A 15,146-nucleotide genomic window follows, 5' to 3' on the forward strand; every position below is an offset into this window, starting at 1 on the left:
TTTCTGGTGCTCATGGTTGCTTCCAGTGTGTGCTACTTCATCTAGGCATTTATGCCTTAATTCCAATCTTTCACAGGATGAATCTACCTTGCCAGGTGTGTGGGAATGCTGGTAATCTTAGGATGGCTTTTGCTCTGGTAAATACTTAACACCAGAAGCTCTTCATTCTTAGGCATGCAGATGCTTAAGGTAGGGAGTGGGCATATGGATAGATAGGTTTGGTGTTTGTAAAACTGAGCATATTTCTTTTACAGACTGGACCCTGAAGAGGTAAATCTCCTGTTCCAGAAGAACAACAACCTTTGTTGGTGAATGTGGATCCGTGGTGAGTCATACAAATCTAAATAACTCTCACCCTCAATTTGCACACTTGTGCTTTTTCTTTAAGGTTATCTTTGTTTGAAGCAAGACTGGAAATTGAACACTCCAACTTAACAAGAAATAGCATTCCTACTTACCTTGCAACAGATTAGTTTATATTTATGGGAGTATTTCTAATTAACCTGCAGCAAATATAGGTAAGCTTAGACCGATGGAGCTTGTGATTGGTATTTGAGCAGAGAAATAGTTGTGATTGAAGGAGAGTTTTAAGCATGGTCATCTTTGTTTTTACAGGGTTTCTTGGTTTAGAAAAGATATGGCCACTGTGGGACTTCAGCCTTGGCATCTTACGTAGGATCTTATTTCCTTTGGTAAGTATGAGCATGTGGTGCGTATGAGCCAGGGCCTCTATTTGTTTTAACAGGTTGGGCTTTAGTGAAAGAAGTCTAGCTGCAGATGCAGGTAACATTGAATTGCTGGAACCTGTGATCAGTATGTGAGAAGAAGAATAGACCTAATTGGATAAGAATAGTGATTTTTTTTTTTTTTTTTTTTTAGCCTTTTCATTAATTTCTTTTTACAGGCTATCCTCTTCAGGCACATGTCTGGCTGCTGTGCTACTTCAGCCTTGGCAAGTTACTTGGATTCCTATTTTCTTTGGTAGGTATGAATTGATGGGGTAATTTATTTTGTTATTGTCATTCTTCAGCCAGGGCCTCTATTTGTTTTTACAGGTTGCCCTTTAGTGTAGCAGATGCAGCTAACATTGGACATTTTTCAGCTAGGGCATCTTTGCTTTGCAGTATGGCCCCAGTATAGAAAAATCCTAGCAGCAAATGTAGGTAAGCTTAAACCGCTGGAGCTTGTGATTGGTATGTGAGCAGAGAAATAGTTGTGCATTGAAAAGAAAAGATTTTGAAGCATGGGCATTTTTGTTTTTACAGGGTTTTTTGGTTTAGAAAACATATGGCCACTGTGGGACTTCATCCTTGGCTTCTTACATGGGAGCCTATTTCCTTTGGTAGGTATAAGCGTATGGAGTAGTTTATTTTGGTATTGTCATCCATCAGCCAGGGCATCTATTTGTTTTTACAGGTTGCACTTTAGTGTAGGAGGCCTAGCTGCAGATGCAGGTAACACTGGACTGCTGGAGCCTGTGCTCAGTATGTAAGTAGAAGAATAGTCATGAATGGATAAGAATATGGATTTTTTTAACCTTTTCATTTAATTCTTTTTGCAGGCTATCCTCTTCAGGCAAATGTCTGGCTGCTGTGTTACTTGCCTTGGCAAGTCACTTGGATTCCTATTTTCTTTGGTAGGTATGAGTGGATGGGGTAATTTATTTTGTTATTGTTATTCTTCAGCCACGGCCTCTATTTTAACAGGTTGCCCTTTAGTGTAGCGGATGCAGCTAACATTGGACAGCTGGAGCCTGTGATCAGCATGTGAGTAGAGGAATAGGCGTGAATGTTTAGCAAGAGCAAATTTTCATTCATTTCTATTTTACAGGTTTTCCTGTTCCGGCAAACGTGGTCTATCATCCTTGGCAGGTTACTTGGGATTCTGCTTCTTTTAGTAGGTAAACATGAATGAAGAAAGTCTGTGGGGGGTTTTATTCTGCAGCAAGGTCATCTTCATTTTTGCAGGTTTTTCATTTTTGCAAATATCTGACTTTGTGGTACTTTATCCTTGCATTTTACTTGGTATGCGGTTTCTTTTGGAAGGTATCATTGAATGGCCCAATTCACTATTTTTGTGTTATCCTTCATTCAGAGCATCTTTGTTTTGCAGGTTGGTCCCCAGTGTAGAAAGTCTAGCAGCACCTGCATGTAATCTTGAACTGCTGGAGCTTGTAACTGGTCTGGAAGTAACTAGGAGCAGAATTGCATTAATCAGAAATATTTCAGCTCTATCAATTTGTCATTACAGGTTATTGTGGTTTAGTTCATGGGATCCTACTTCTTTCAAGAGGTATGAGTGGATTTACAAAACCACTTCTGTGTTGTCATTCTGCATTCAGGGTATCTTTGTTTTTTACAGGTTGGGCCGTGATGTAGGAAGTTTAGCAGCAGATGATGGTAACCTTGAACTGCTGGAGCCTGTGATATGTGAGCAGAGGAATAGATGTGCATGAATTAAGACAGATTCTTTAACTTTTTCATGTACCTATTTTTACATCTTTCCTGAGATCCTATTTCAGTGGATGAAGAAATGTATTTTCTTTCAGGACGTCTATTTGTTTTTGCAGGTTTTCCTTTATGGCAAACATCTGCCCACTGTGGTACTTTCAGCCTTGGAATTTTACTTGGGGTCCTGTTTTCTTTGGTAGGTATCGGGAGATGACCAATCCAATATGTTGGTGTTTTATTCTTCAGCTAATGCATCTTTCTTTTTCGAGAGATTCCTGGTTTATCACACTTGTACTTCAGCTTTGGTCGCTTCCTTGGTATCAGTGGTATGTATTGGTGGATGACCAGTGTACTATAGTGGTAATCTTTAGCCCACTCATCTTTCTTTTCCAGGTTGGTCCCCAGTGTAGAAAAGGTCTAGTAGCAGATGCAAGACATATTGGACTGTTGGATCCTGTGATTGGTATGTGAGTAGAGGAATAGATGTGTATGAATTTTCATTTACCAGTTTTTGCAATTTGGCAAATGTCACTTTGACCCTTCAGACTTGGCATCTTATTTGCTTTGGTAGGTATGAGTGGATGGGATCATTTATTTTGGTGTAGTCATTCTTTCAGCCAGGGCATCTTTGCTTTTACAGGTTGAGCTTTGGTTTAGCAAGTCTAGCAGCAAATGCAGGTAACAACATGGGACTGCTGGAGCCTGTAACCAATATGTGAGTAAAGAAATAGATGTGCATGGATAAGGAGAGTGGTACTTCAGCATTTTCACTAATTTATTTTTACAGGTCATCCTCCCTCTGGAAAACATCTGACCTCTGTGTTACTTCAGCCTTGGCAGGTTACTTGGGATCCTGTTTTCTTTGGTATGAATCATTGCATTTTTACTACGGTAGTAAATTTCTTAAGCCAGGCATCTTTGCTTTGCAGTTTTGCCCCCAGTGTAGGAAAAGCCTAGCAGCAAATGTAGGTAACTAGAGCTTGTGATTGGTATGTGAGCAGAGGTTTAGATGTGCATAGAAAAGGAGAGATTTTTCACCATGGGCATCTTTGTTTTTACAGGGTTTCTTGGTTTGGAAAACATCTAGCCACTGTGGGACTTCATCCTTGGCATCTTAGTTGAGATTGTCTGCATGTGCATTGTTGCTTTACAGGCTTTCCTGGAGTGGAAAACCTACAGTATGGCCGCTGTGTTCATTTAACCATTTTGTGTTTGGATAAAATCGCAATGGTGGTATTGTTCAGCCACGTCATCTTTCTTTTTACAGGTTTTCCTATTTTGGCAAACATCTGGCCACTGTGCTACTTCGCATTTTACTTGGGACTCTTTTTCTTTTGGTAGGTATAAGTAGAATAACAATTTCACTTTGGTTGCATTATTCTTAAACTCTCCAGTATTTGTTTTTACAGATATTCCCAGTCTGCAAATCACATGTTTGCTGTGGTACTTGGCAGGTTATTTGGGATCCTGTTTCCTTTGGTAGGTAACCGTGGATAGACAAAGTCCAAAAAAGGGGTGTTTTTCTTCAACCCGGTCATCATTTTGCAAATTTTGGGTCTGGCAAGCATCTCCTATCTTTGGTACTTTAGCCTTGCATCTTACTTGGGATGCTGTTTCTTTTGATAGGTATGTGTGGATGGGCAATGTCATTATACTGGTGTTCTTCAGCTCTTATAGGTTTTCCTGATTAAGCAAATGTCACTATGGTACTTTAGACTTTGCAGGTTGCTTGGGATGCTGTTTTCTTTGGTAGGTATCAATGGATTTACCCAATTGACTATGGTAGTGCTATCCTCCAGCCAGAGCATCTTTGTTTTGCAGGTTGGTCCCCAGTGTAGAAAGTCTAGCTGCATATACATGTAATCTTGAACTGCACACTTGAACTTGTGAACACTTTTGAACAAATGAACACTTGTGCTTTTTCTGCTTGGGCATATTTTTCTTCTACAGTTTAGGCCCTGGTTTGAGAATTGTTCTGCCACCTTTTTGGAAGGTAATTATACTTCTATATACTGCACAAAAATAATTCCTAATCTTTTTTGAGTGAGGCTTTTTCACTGCTTATGCTTGCAGATGACTTTAACCTTTAATCACATATAACAGCAGAGTGTTGAAAGGACACTTCAGCTGATTTAGTTGTTTCATTTCATCTCCAGTTTTGCTTGTTATGTTAGAGTGCTCATTTAGAGCAACAGTATTCTATTTACCTTGCAACATATTAATTTGAAATACTAAACTAACCTAGGCTTCTTTGTTCTACAGGTTGGCCCCCAGTCTACAGCAGTTAAATGTAATCTTGGACGGCTGGAGCTTGTGATCGGTTTGAGTAGAGGGATAAATGTGATACTGGCTGAAGTGCCTGATGTCCTTGCAGTTTGTCTTTACAGGTTTTATTTGATTGGGAAAATTTCTGGGGAGGGCATCTCTTTTTGGCAAAAACATCTGCACTCTGGTACTTCAGCCTTGGATTTTTACTTTGGATCCAGTTTCCTTTTGTAGGTATCAAAGGGTGACCAATTCACTATGGCAGTGATCTTCAACTATAGTATCTTTCTTTTACAGGCTTTACTGGTTTGGCAAATATGGCTGCACTGTTTAATTTGGTAGGTATCAGTGAAGAGCCCAGTTCACTATGGTTTCTATTTCAGCCAAGGCATTTTTCTTTGTAGCGTGGTTGAGTGTAAGTCTAGCAGCAGATAAAGGTAAACTTGGGCTGCTGGAGCCTGGGGGAAAAAATTCTTTAGCATCATTTATTTATTTATATAGGTTTCTGAATTTAGCCACTGTCAACGTGATACTTACAGCCATTGTACTTAAGATCCCAATGTAAAAATGTTAAAAGTCTAGTAGACGATGCAGATAACATTGGACTGCTGGAGCCTGTAATTGGTATGTACGTAGAGGAGTAGATGTGAATTAATTTAGATTCATCAGCCATTTCATGTATCTATTCTTACAGGTTTTTTTCAGCATGGCAAATGTCACATCAGCCTTGGCATCATACATGGGATTTCCATTAGTAGATGGAGGGATTTTATCTTGGTGTTATGATTTTTCAGCTAGTGCATCTTTATTTTTGCAGGTTGTACCCGAAGTCTAGCAGCAGATGCAAGTAACCTTGGACAGCTGGAACTTATGATTGATGTGTGAGTGGAGGGATATATGTGCACAGATAAAATAATTTTCAGACTGGTATCAATTTTGTTTTTACAGGCTGTGAGTATGTGAGTAGAGGAATAGTTACAGGTTTTTCCTGTTCTTGCAAATGTGTGGCCACTGTGGTTTTTCAGTCTTGGCATTTTATATGGTATTTTGTTTCTTTCGGTAGGTATGAGGTATGGTTGCATTATTAAGTTCTTTATTTTTGTGTTTCCAGATATTCCTGGTTTGGAAAACACTGTGGTACATCTATGGCAGGTTACTTGTGATACTGTTTCCTTTGGTATGTATCATTGGATGGCCTTGTTCACTATGGTGGCATTATCCTTCAGCCAGAGCATCATGGTTTTGCACATGCATGTAATCTTGAAATACCAGAGCAAATGACTGATCAATGCACATCTCCACCTATTCCTTTACTTACATACCAGAGTTTTCAGCTCATTATCAACTTGTTTTTACAGGTTATCTTGGTTTGGAAAGCTGACATCTGTAGTACTTCAGTTTTGGGATCCTACTTTTGGTAGGTATGAGTGAATTTACAAAATCACTTTGATGGTGTCATTTTGTCTCCAGGGTTTCTTCATTATTTACAGGTTGGGCTTTGATGTAGGAAGTCCAGCAGCAGATGGTGGTAATTTAGGACTGCTGAAGCCTGTGGTTGATGTGAGTAGAGAAATTGATGTGCATGAATTAAAAAGGATTCTTCAGCCTTTTCATGGATCTATTTTTACAGGTTTTTGTAATTTGGCAAATGTGATTTAGCCTTGGCATGTTACATGGGATCCTTTTTTCTTTGGTAAGTATCAAAGGATATACCAATTCACTATCTTTTTCAGCCCAGCCATCTTTCATTTGCAGGTTGGTCCCCAGTGTAGAAAAGGTCTAGTAGCAGATGCAGCTCAGCTTGGGCTGCTGTGGAGCCTGTGACCAGTGTGTGAGTAATGGCATGGTTCTGCATGGATAATGAATCAGCCTATTCTTTGATTTATTTTAATGAACTTCATTTATTTTTCTGGCAAATAGTCTGTCCCCTGTTTTACTTACAGGTAATTCGATGGGATATTTTTTTTTTTTTTTTTTTTTAACTTTGTCATTCTTCAGCCAGGGCATCTTTCTTTTTAGTTTTCTTGGTTTGGCAGATGTTGCTTTCTTTTTGCAGGTTGGTTCCAAGTATAGAAAGTCTAGCTGCGCATGCACCTAGTCTTGAACTGCTGGAAATTGTGACCAGTATGTACAGTAGGTAAAGGAATAGAAGTAAATGTTCATTGATGTGCATGGTGTTTTCATTCTTCAGCCAGGGTATCTTTGTTTTAACAGGTTTTGGAAAATATTGCTGTGATACTTAAGCTTTGACCTCTTTCCTGGGATCTTATTTCATTTACGTATCAGGGTATGACCAATTCACTATGTTATTGTTTTTATTCTTTAGCCCATGCATCTTTCTTTCCAGGTTGGTCCCGATTGTAGAAAAGGTCTAGTAGCAGATGCAGGTCATATTGGACTGTTGGAGACTGTGATTGGCATGTGAGTAAAGGAATAGATATACATGAATTAAGAGATTCTTCAGCCTTTTCATTTATCTATTTACAGGTTTTTGCGATTTGGCAAATCTCACTTTGATCCTTCAGACTTGGCATCTTACATGAGATACTATATCCTTTGGTAGGTATGAGTGGATGGGATTATTTTGCTGTAGTCATTCTTGAGCCAGGGCATCCTTGCTTTTATAGGTTGGGCTTTGGTTTAGCAAGTCTAGCAGCAAATGCAGGGAACTGGTGGACTGCTGGAGTCTGTGACCCATGTGTGAGTAAAGGAATTGATGTGCATGGATAAGGATAGTTCAGCCTGTTCATTGATTTATTTTTACAGGTCATCCTCCATCCTCTGGAAACCGTTTGCCCACTGTATTACTTAAGCCTGGGCATGATACTTGGGATCTTATTTCCTTCGGTACATATAAGCATATAGACATTTATATTGATGTTGTCATTCTTCAGCCAGGGCCTCTTTGTTTTTACAGGTTGCACTTTAGTGTAGGACGTCTAGCTGCAGATACAGCTAACATTAGTCTACTGGAGCCTGTGATCAGTATGTGAGTAGAGTAATAGACGTGAATAGATAAAAAGAGCACATTTATGCCTTTTCATTAATTTCTATTTGCAGGTTTACCTGTTCTAGCAAACGCCTGGCCACTGCGGTCTACCGTACTTGGCAGGTTACTTGGGATCCCACTTCTTTTAGTAGCTAAACATGGATGGTCAAAGTCTCTATGGGGGTAGTATTCTGCAGCCCGGTGATTTTTGTTTTTGCATGTTTTTCATTTTTACATTTTTACATTTTCATTTATTTATTTTTACAGGTCATGTTCCCTTCACTGGAAAACATCTGATCACTATTACTTCAGCCTTGGCAGATTACTTGGGAGCCTGTTTCCTTTGGAAGGAATTCTTTTCACTATGGTAGTAAAATTCTTCAGCCAGGCATCTTTGCTTTGCAGTTTTGCCCCCAGTGTAGAAAAAGCCTAGCAGCAAATGTAGGTAACCTTAGACTACTAGAGCTTGTGATTGGTATGTGAGCAGAGGAGTAGATGTGCATAGAAAAGGAGAGATTTTTCACCATGGGCATCTGTTTTTACAGGGTTCCATGGTTTTAAAAACATCTGGCAACTGTGGGACTTCATCCTTGGCTTCTTAGTTGAGATTCTCAGCATGTGCATTGTTGCTTTTACAGGTTTTCCTGAAGTGAAAAACGTATGGCTGCTGTGTAAATTTAATCATTTTGTGGTGGTATTCAGCCACATAATCTTTCTTTTTACAGGTTTTCCATTTTGGCAAACATTTGCTTGCAGTGATACATCAGCCTTGGCAGGTATGAGAGGACGGGATAATTTATTTTGGTGTTGTCATTCTTCAGCAAGGGGATCTTTGTTTTTATAGGTTGGGCTTTTGGAAGTCTACAAGCAGATGCAGGTAACATTGTTATGTAATTAGTGAAATAGATGTATGACTCTTTGGCCTTTTCTTTACATCTTTGTTTTGCAGGTTGGTTCCCAGTGTACAAAATGTCTAGCAGCACATGCATGTAATCTTAGACTGCTGGAACTTGTAACTGGTATGTAAGTAAATAGGAGTCGATGAGATTTCGTTATCAATGTGTCATTACAGGTTATCTTCGGAAAACTTCTGGCATCTGTGCTACTTCAGCTTTGGCAGGTTACTTGGGATCCTACTTCTTTTGGTAGGTGTAAAAAGCCCCCCTAAATACTGGGTTATTGACTATAACTTGTCAGGCTTTCCTTGACTCTGAACAACTATATATATATGTATATAAGCCCCCCTAAGTACCGGGTTAGCAACTTTAACCTGTCAGGCTTTGTTTAATAACACATATATTCTATGAACCTGTGATAACATATCCATGACTCTGATATCTTATAAACATAGAACTTTAATTACTACAGTCAGTATAATCAAACAATATTATCAGTTACATTGAATCCTATAGTAAGAGAAGCATCCAGCATACAAGGCTTCTAATAAATATATTCTAACTATACTGCGCTACTGTCTGTGTGTGCATGTATAAGGTGTGATGTCTGTGCAGCTATTCTTAAAGGTGTTTCTTCCAGATACATCCCCTGTTTCTTGTTCCTTTCTTTCTTCTGCTGCTACACCAAGTGGAAGGGCTTCAAGTTATATCCACTAGCCCTTCATGACAACCAGGCCCTAGCCCCTCAGTGTTTGCATGTAAACATCCCGTAACTAGAATGAAACACTGCCCAGAAGTAGTCGCTGTAGACCAAGGGATATTTCCCTTGCCATAGGTCTCCATTCATTTCCAATGACCTGTTATACTGAATGTCACACATAGCTGCCACTGTTCCATGGGGTTTCCAAGCTTACCATATTCTTGATAAACCAGTTTTCTGGGAGATGGTCAGTATTGTTTACATGGATTCAGTTGGGGAAGGTGACTCTCTTCTTTGTTTAGTGACACCATCTTCCCAAACATCTTTGTTTATTGTTTGTGACAGTTGGTAGCTGATTTCCAAAGATTGCTTGGAAACCTATCAATGTCTTTTTGACCAATATCATTTAATGAACATTGTCCAATATAACAGTGGGTATGAGTGGATTTACAAAATCACTTCTGTGTTATTTTTTTTTAGATTAGAGGAACTGAGTTTCCATTTGAAGCAGCGTAGGTGGTTTTTCACGGTGAGGGCAGTGAGGTTGGGGAATGCCCTTCCTAGAGATGTGGTAATGGCAGATTCTGTTAATGCCTTTAAGAGGGGCCTGGATGAGTTCTTGAACAATCAGAATATCCAAGGCTATTGTGATACTAATATCTACAGTTAGTACTAGTGGTTCTATTTATAGTTTATGTATGCGAGCGTATAGATGGTACGTGTGGGTTAGGTGTGCTGGGTTTACTTGGATGGGTTGAACTTGATGGACACTGGTCTTTTTTCAACCCTATGTAACTATGTAACTATTTTACATCAGGGCATCTTTGTTTTTTGCAGGTTGGGCTTTGGTGTAGGAAGTCTAGCAGCAGATACATATGTAGCCTTGGACTGCTGGAGCTTATGAATGATATGTGAGTAAAGGGATATACAGATAAATGCGTCATGACTTGAGATAAGAACAGTTTCTTCAGTTTAAGTAATGTAAAACTCATTTAGCAAATTTAACCTTTCAAAGGATACCATTTTTTACGTAAGGCAACTCCTTTATTAGATGGGACTTGTGATGCTGTGTTAAATGGGATAAGTGAGTTAAATGGGTTTAGTTATTCTGTGTTAAACACATGAACCAAAGTGGCTTCATCTGTATGTGCTTCAGATTGGTATCAATATTGTTTTTACAGGCATTTGGTTTGGAATACTTCCTGCTCCTGTGGTACGTCAGCCTTTGCATCTTATGTATGAATAGATGGAGTATTTTTGTTTGTTTTGTCATTTTATACACAGGGCTTCTTTTTATAGGTTTTCCTGATTTGCCAAATGTTACTGTGGTACTACAGACTTGGCAGGTTGCTTGAGATCCTATTTCCTTTAGTAGGTATGAGTCTATGGACAAATTCATGTCGTTCAGGCCCAGTATCTTTGTATTACAGGACCCTCAATTTTGCTTGTGCTTTTGATGCAGTGTGAGAAGGGATAGATGGGATGTATGGGAGGCATGACTCCCATAAGATCTTTTGGATATTCAGTCTGGGTTTCTTTTGCATTTTTTGTGTTTATGTTTGGGAAAGCCATACATGAAACTTAGTTGTGGCTTTTGAATGGGGGTTTTGTGCTTGATAGGTTAATGGTTAGCTTGCTTTTTATTACGTGTGCCATTTTTAGTAAATAGATCTATTGTGTTCATGCCCTGGTACAAGTAATATTCAAGGCTAAAGCTCCTGCTCTGTTAGACTAAGAATGCTGATTTTCAATATAAAGGTTTTGGGTGATGGGATGGTTTGTATGGTTTCAGTGTGTACTGCTTTGGTCTCCCTGTTTTTGACTTTTTTTTTTACTTTTTGTTTTTATTTTCATATTATCAGACATATTTGTTATGATATTTTGTTTCACATTCGTGTTTCTTAAATGACAGAATGTTTGAAATATAAAACTTTTGAACTGAACATTCATAAAAACATCAAAACTTTTAGCTCATACCTGTTTTCTTTGGGCACTATAAGCAATAGCTTTCACTGCAAGTAGTTTGCCAACATTCATTTATTTGTTGGCTCCTGAGGGGTCCGTAGTTTTGTTGTTCAGTTTCATGATTTTGTTGGTTTGGAAAGTACTGGGATGCTTCAGTTACAAGTGGATGTTCCCTGAGTGTTTCCATATTATACCATGTGGTTTGCCTAAACATGTAGACTATACACAGAAGGTAATCTGATTGGTTGTGGAAGGGGGGATATGTATGCAAGCCATGTGTTGAAGAATTTTAAGGTGTTTTGTTCTTTCCTAGTTGTTGCCTCCAACCAGTCCATGTAAAAGATGTGATGTAGTTTTTGGTTTGTTAATGTTATAGATTGGGTGTCTGGGGTTAGCCATTGATGTCATGAAGGCTGATTTAACAATTATACTACTAAGGAGCCCTGCACTGAGGATATTCTGTACAACTTGCAAGAACAATTGGGTTTTTATGAATGTTTGGACATGTAGATGTGTGCATGAGTGTGTTGCTGCAGGATGTCTTTGTCTCATAGGTTGGACCCTAGTTTAAGAGCTGTCCTGCCACTGTGGCTCTTCAATTCCAGCAGGAGAGCAGAGTGATAGTACTTGCAGTCTGGATTCATGTGGAGTTATTTGAAATAAAGGAACTAAAACAAAATTAATAAAAGAGTTTAGGCCTTTTATTTGGGAAAAGTCTGGCAGTGGTGGCCCTTTTGCTTTTTCAGGTGGATTGTTATGCTGGAGCTTTTGGTAGCTGATTGGAAAATAGAATAAAATAAATAGAAATATATAGAAATGTACACTAATGGTTGCCCATCCACCTTTGCAGCAATCAATTAACCGGCAAAGTTGGCTTTTCTTTTATTACGCTTAAGTTGGGCTGCTGAGACACTTTTGGCTTGACTAGAGACTTACTAATATTTGATATGGGCAAGGGTGGAAGAAAATCTATTGTTTGCAGTCCGTTGTTATGACCATGTGCTTCATCCTTATCTGTTTTGAGAAGCTTAAATTCTTGTTGTTGATGTATTCCTTTATACAAGCTGTGCCCTGGATTATTTCATTTATAATCATTTTTAATTCATTATTTTTATGCCAATTCTCCAATCCTGAAGCAGAAGGGCAGACCCCAGTGACCAAAAAACACCAGAAAAATGTTAATCTCCTTTGTTCTCATCATCCTTTATTTTAAAACTGTTTCCTGGTTCTTGGCAGAAATTAAAACTTAGGGGCCCATTCATTAAAGCATGATCTTTTTGGTGTTTAAAAGCACGAATGGAATAAATTTGGAGTAATCACCATTATTTCTGATGTGCAAAAATAGCTCATTCTTTTCTTGGTCATATGAAAATATTGTGGTTGCGATCCGAAAGTCACAATTTTCGGATCCAAATTATCGTAAAAGCGCAAAAACGTTTCTGGCTTTAAAACTTCAATGCATGATTTTGGAAGCTTTCCGTAGGACTCAATGGCACTCTACAGCTCCAACCAGGCCAAAAGATAGTCATGATACCAAAGCTTGAATGAATTCCGAAATGGTCGTAGTCTTTGCGAAAAATACGACTTTTTCGTGGAAGTTAACGAAAACCACTTTTTTGCAATTTTAACAATATTATCGTGGTCATTATGAAAAGTTCTAAAAAGTTTATGAAAAAAAAATTGTGGTTTCATGAATGGGTGCCCTAGTGTGTGTGTTTTCACAGGGCAAAACTGTTGGGTGGTTTTGCACCTCTTTTAATAACTCTATACTGACATGCAAAACAGTTTCTCTTTATGAGCAAGTTAAATAAATTTATAAATTTAAGTTTCTACCTCAGTTGTGCATGTTGTTTCCAGTAAGACCACATTGCTACTTGCAATTTGAGTCCCTCTGCAGTAAGTCCTGAGATATTCTAGTGCACAGATATTAGTAAATGTAAAGGTGCAGATTATAACATTTTGTGTGCGCTCTTTCTAAATTTGGGCTTTTTTTTTTTCCAGGTTGTGACCTAGTTTCTGCTGTTTCCTTATGGTGATGCCCCACCAACTCGGCACCCATCAGTCTTGTAACCTTGCACCTACGCCATCTCGAGAGGATGAAAAACCAGACCTCTTCTTTTACACCATGCCATGTTTCAAGATGGATTTTATATTTGTATTAAGACTGTAAATGGTTTTTATTAAATACAAACTCATTTAACATTCAATTCAATGTATTTTTATTTTCTTGTTTCAGTGGCATCTTACTGACATTTTAGATGCATTATATTTCATAGAATATATGTATCAAATAATCCTTTTAGAAGTAAGGAATATTCTGCAGATTGCTGCAGAGGAGGTTTTCCAGGGCACACTCAATTTTACATAACTTGCTGAATACACATTTACTTCTGGGTCTAAGATTAGTCACATTTACTAGTATCCAGGGTCTGACTGGCCTGCCAGGGCACCGGGAGGGAAGCCACTGCACCCCCCTGTTCGCAATGGGTCTTGTCTGCATAATAAAAAAATTGTACCAGCTGGTCTGTTCGTTCTCATCACATATACCAGGGCAGAAGGCCCCCCAGCCACACAAATCAAAGTGATGCGAGCATGAGCACCAATGAGAGATTTGGGCAGTGGGCTCAACGCAGTACTGTGCAGTAGCTGTCCGGACCAGATTGACTAAATTAACTGGGCTACTGGGTAAACCAGTCCAAGTTGAGGACCCTGCTCACATAATCAGTGGACTTGGCCTTCTACTATCTGTGACTGATGCTGGCGCCTATCCTGTATGGCTGCACCTAATCATAATATTCTATGTTTCTGTCAGGAGGCAGCAATGTTAACCCATTGCCCAGCATATGGATCAGTAGCTCCCCTCACACTTCATTCTCTGATCAGTGACAGGGCCAGCATTCAGCTTAGTCACAGAGCTGAGTGTATCTGTAGCTTTAAGGGTGGCTGGCAGGGCCAGGGTTTGATTTGATGATTTGTACAGGGTCACATAAAAGCAGCTTGCCCCGGGTTTGATTTACTACATAGGTCACACTGCAATTGCAAATTAACAGTGCACTCTTCTCCAGACTTGACATTCTTTTAAAGTAGTGGAATCTAGACACAACTGAGTATGTTGATGCTGGGTAGTGGAAAGAAATACAAAGAATTATGCTTAGTACAGGGGAACGGGAGATATAGAATATTAGGGATAAAAGGAGAGAGAGTAAAGGGTTTAGGGAAAATAGTATTACAAGAAAAGTGGGTAAAGTTGTATGTTTCAGTTAATGGGGAGAACTGCACATGTAGTATGTGGAAGAGAATAACATGGAAAGACTAAAGAGCAAGTGGCATAGAAAGGGAAGGCAGAGAAATCTTGTTAAAAAAAAAGAATTAAAAAGGATCAGCAATAGAGAAGAAAATATTGAAAGTAAGAAAGAATAGACAAATAAAAAAGGGAGAGGGGGTAAAGGACATATAGATCAGAGTACTTTTTTTTTTTTCAAAGTGTAAACGTACTATTAAAACCATCATGGGGGTAGGGGGCACCAGCTGTGGGGCTTGCCTGGGGTGCTAGAATACCTGGTTCCAACACTGGTCCCAGTCAGACAATGCTAGTAACCACTTTTGGAAAGTTAAGAATGACTTGTACCATCTTTAAGGTAATATGGCCCCAAGAGGTAATTCTTTCACTGCAGTGCATTTCCCACTCATTTGAACACACAAATATGCAGATGAATAAGACTCCTGAGGCAGAATGTGCCAGTATTTAATATGCATAGGCTACCATTTTTTCTCTGAATGTTTATTATCCATCTCATCTGCTGAAGAAACAGGACAGTGCTCATTGTTTCTGTAAGAGGAACACAAGACATTCTTTTTTAGGGACTGGTTCTAAAACTTTG

The sequence above is a fragment of the Xenopus tropicalis genome, chromosome 2 (genome assembly GCF_000004195.4).
Source record: "Xenopus tropicalis strain Nigerian chromosome 2, UCB_Xtro_10.0, whole genome shotgun sequence".
In the NCBI taxonomy this organism is placed as follows: domain Eukaryota; kingdom Metazoa; phylum Chordata; class Amphibia; order Anura; family Pipidae; genus Xenopus; species Xenopus tropicalis.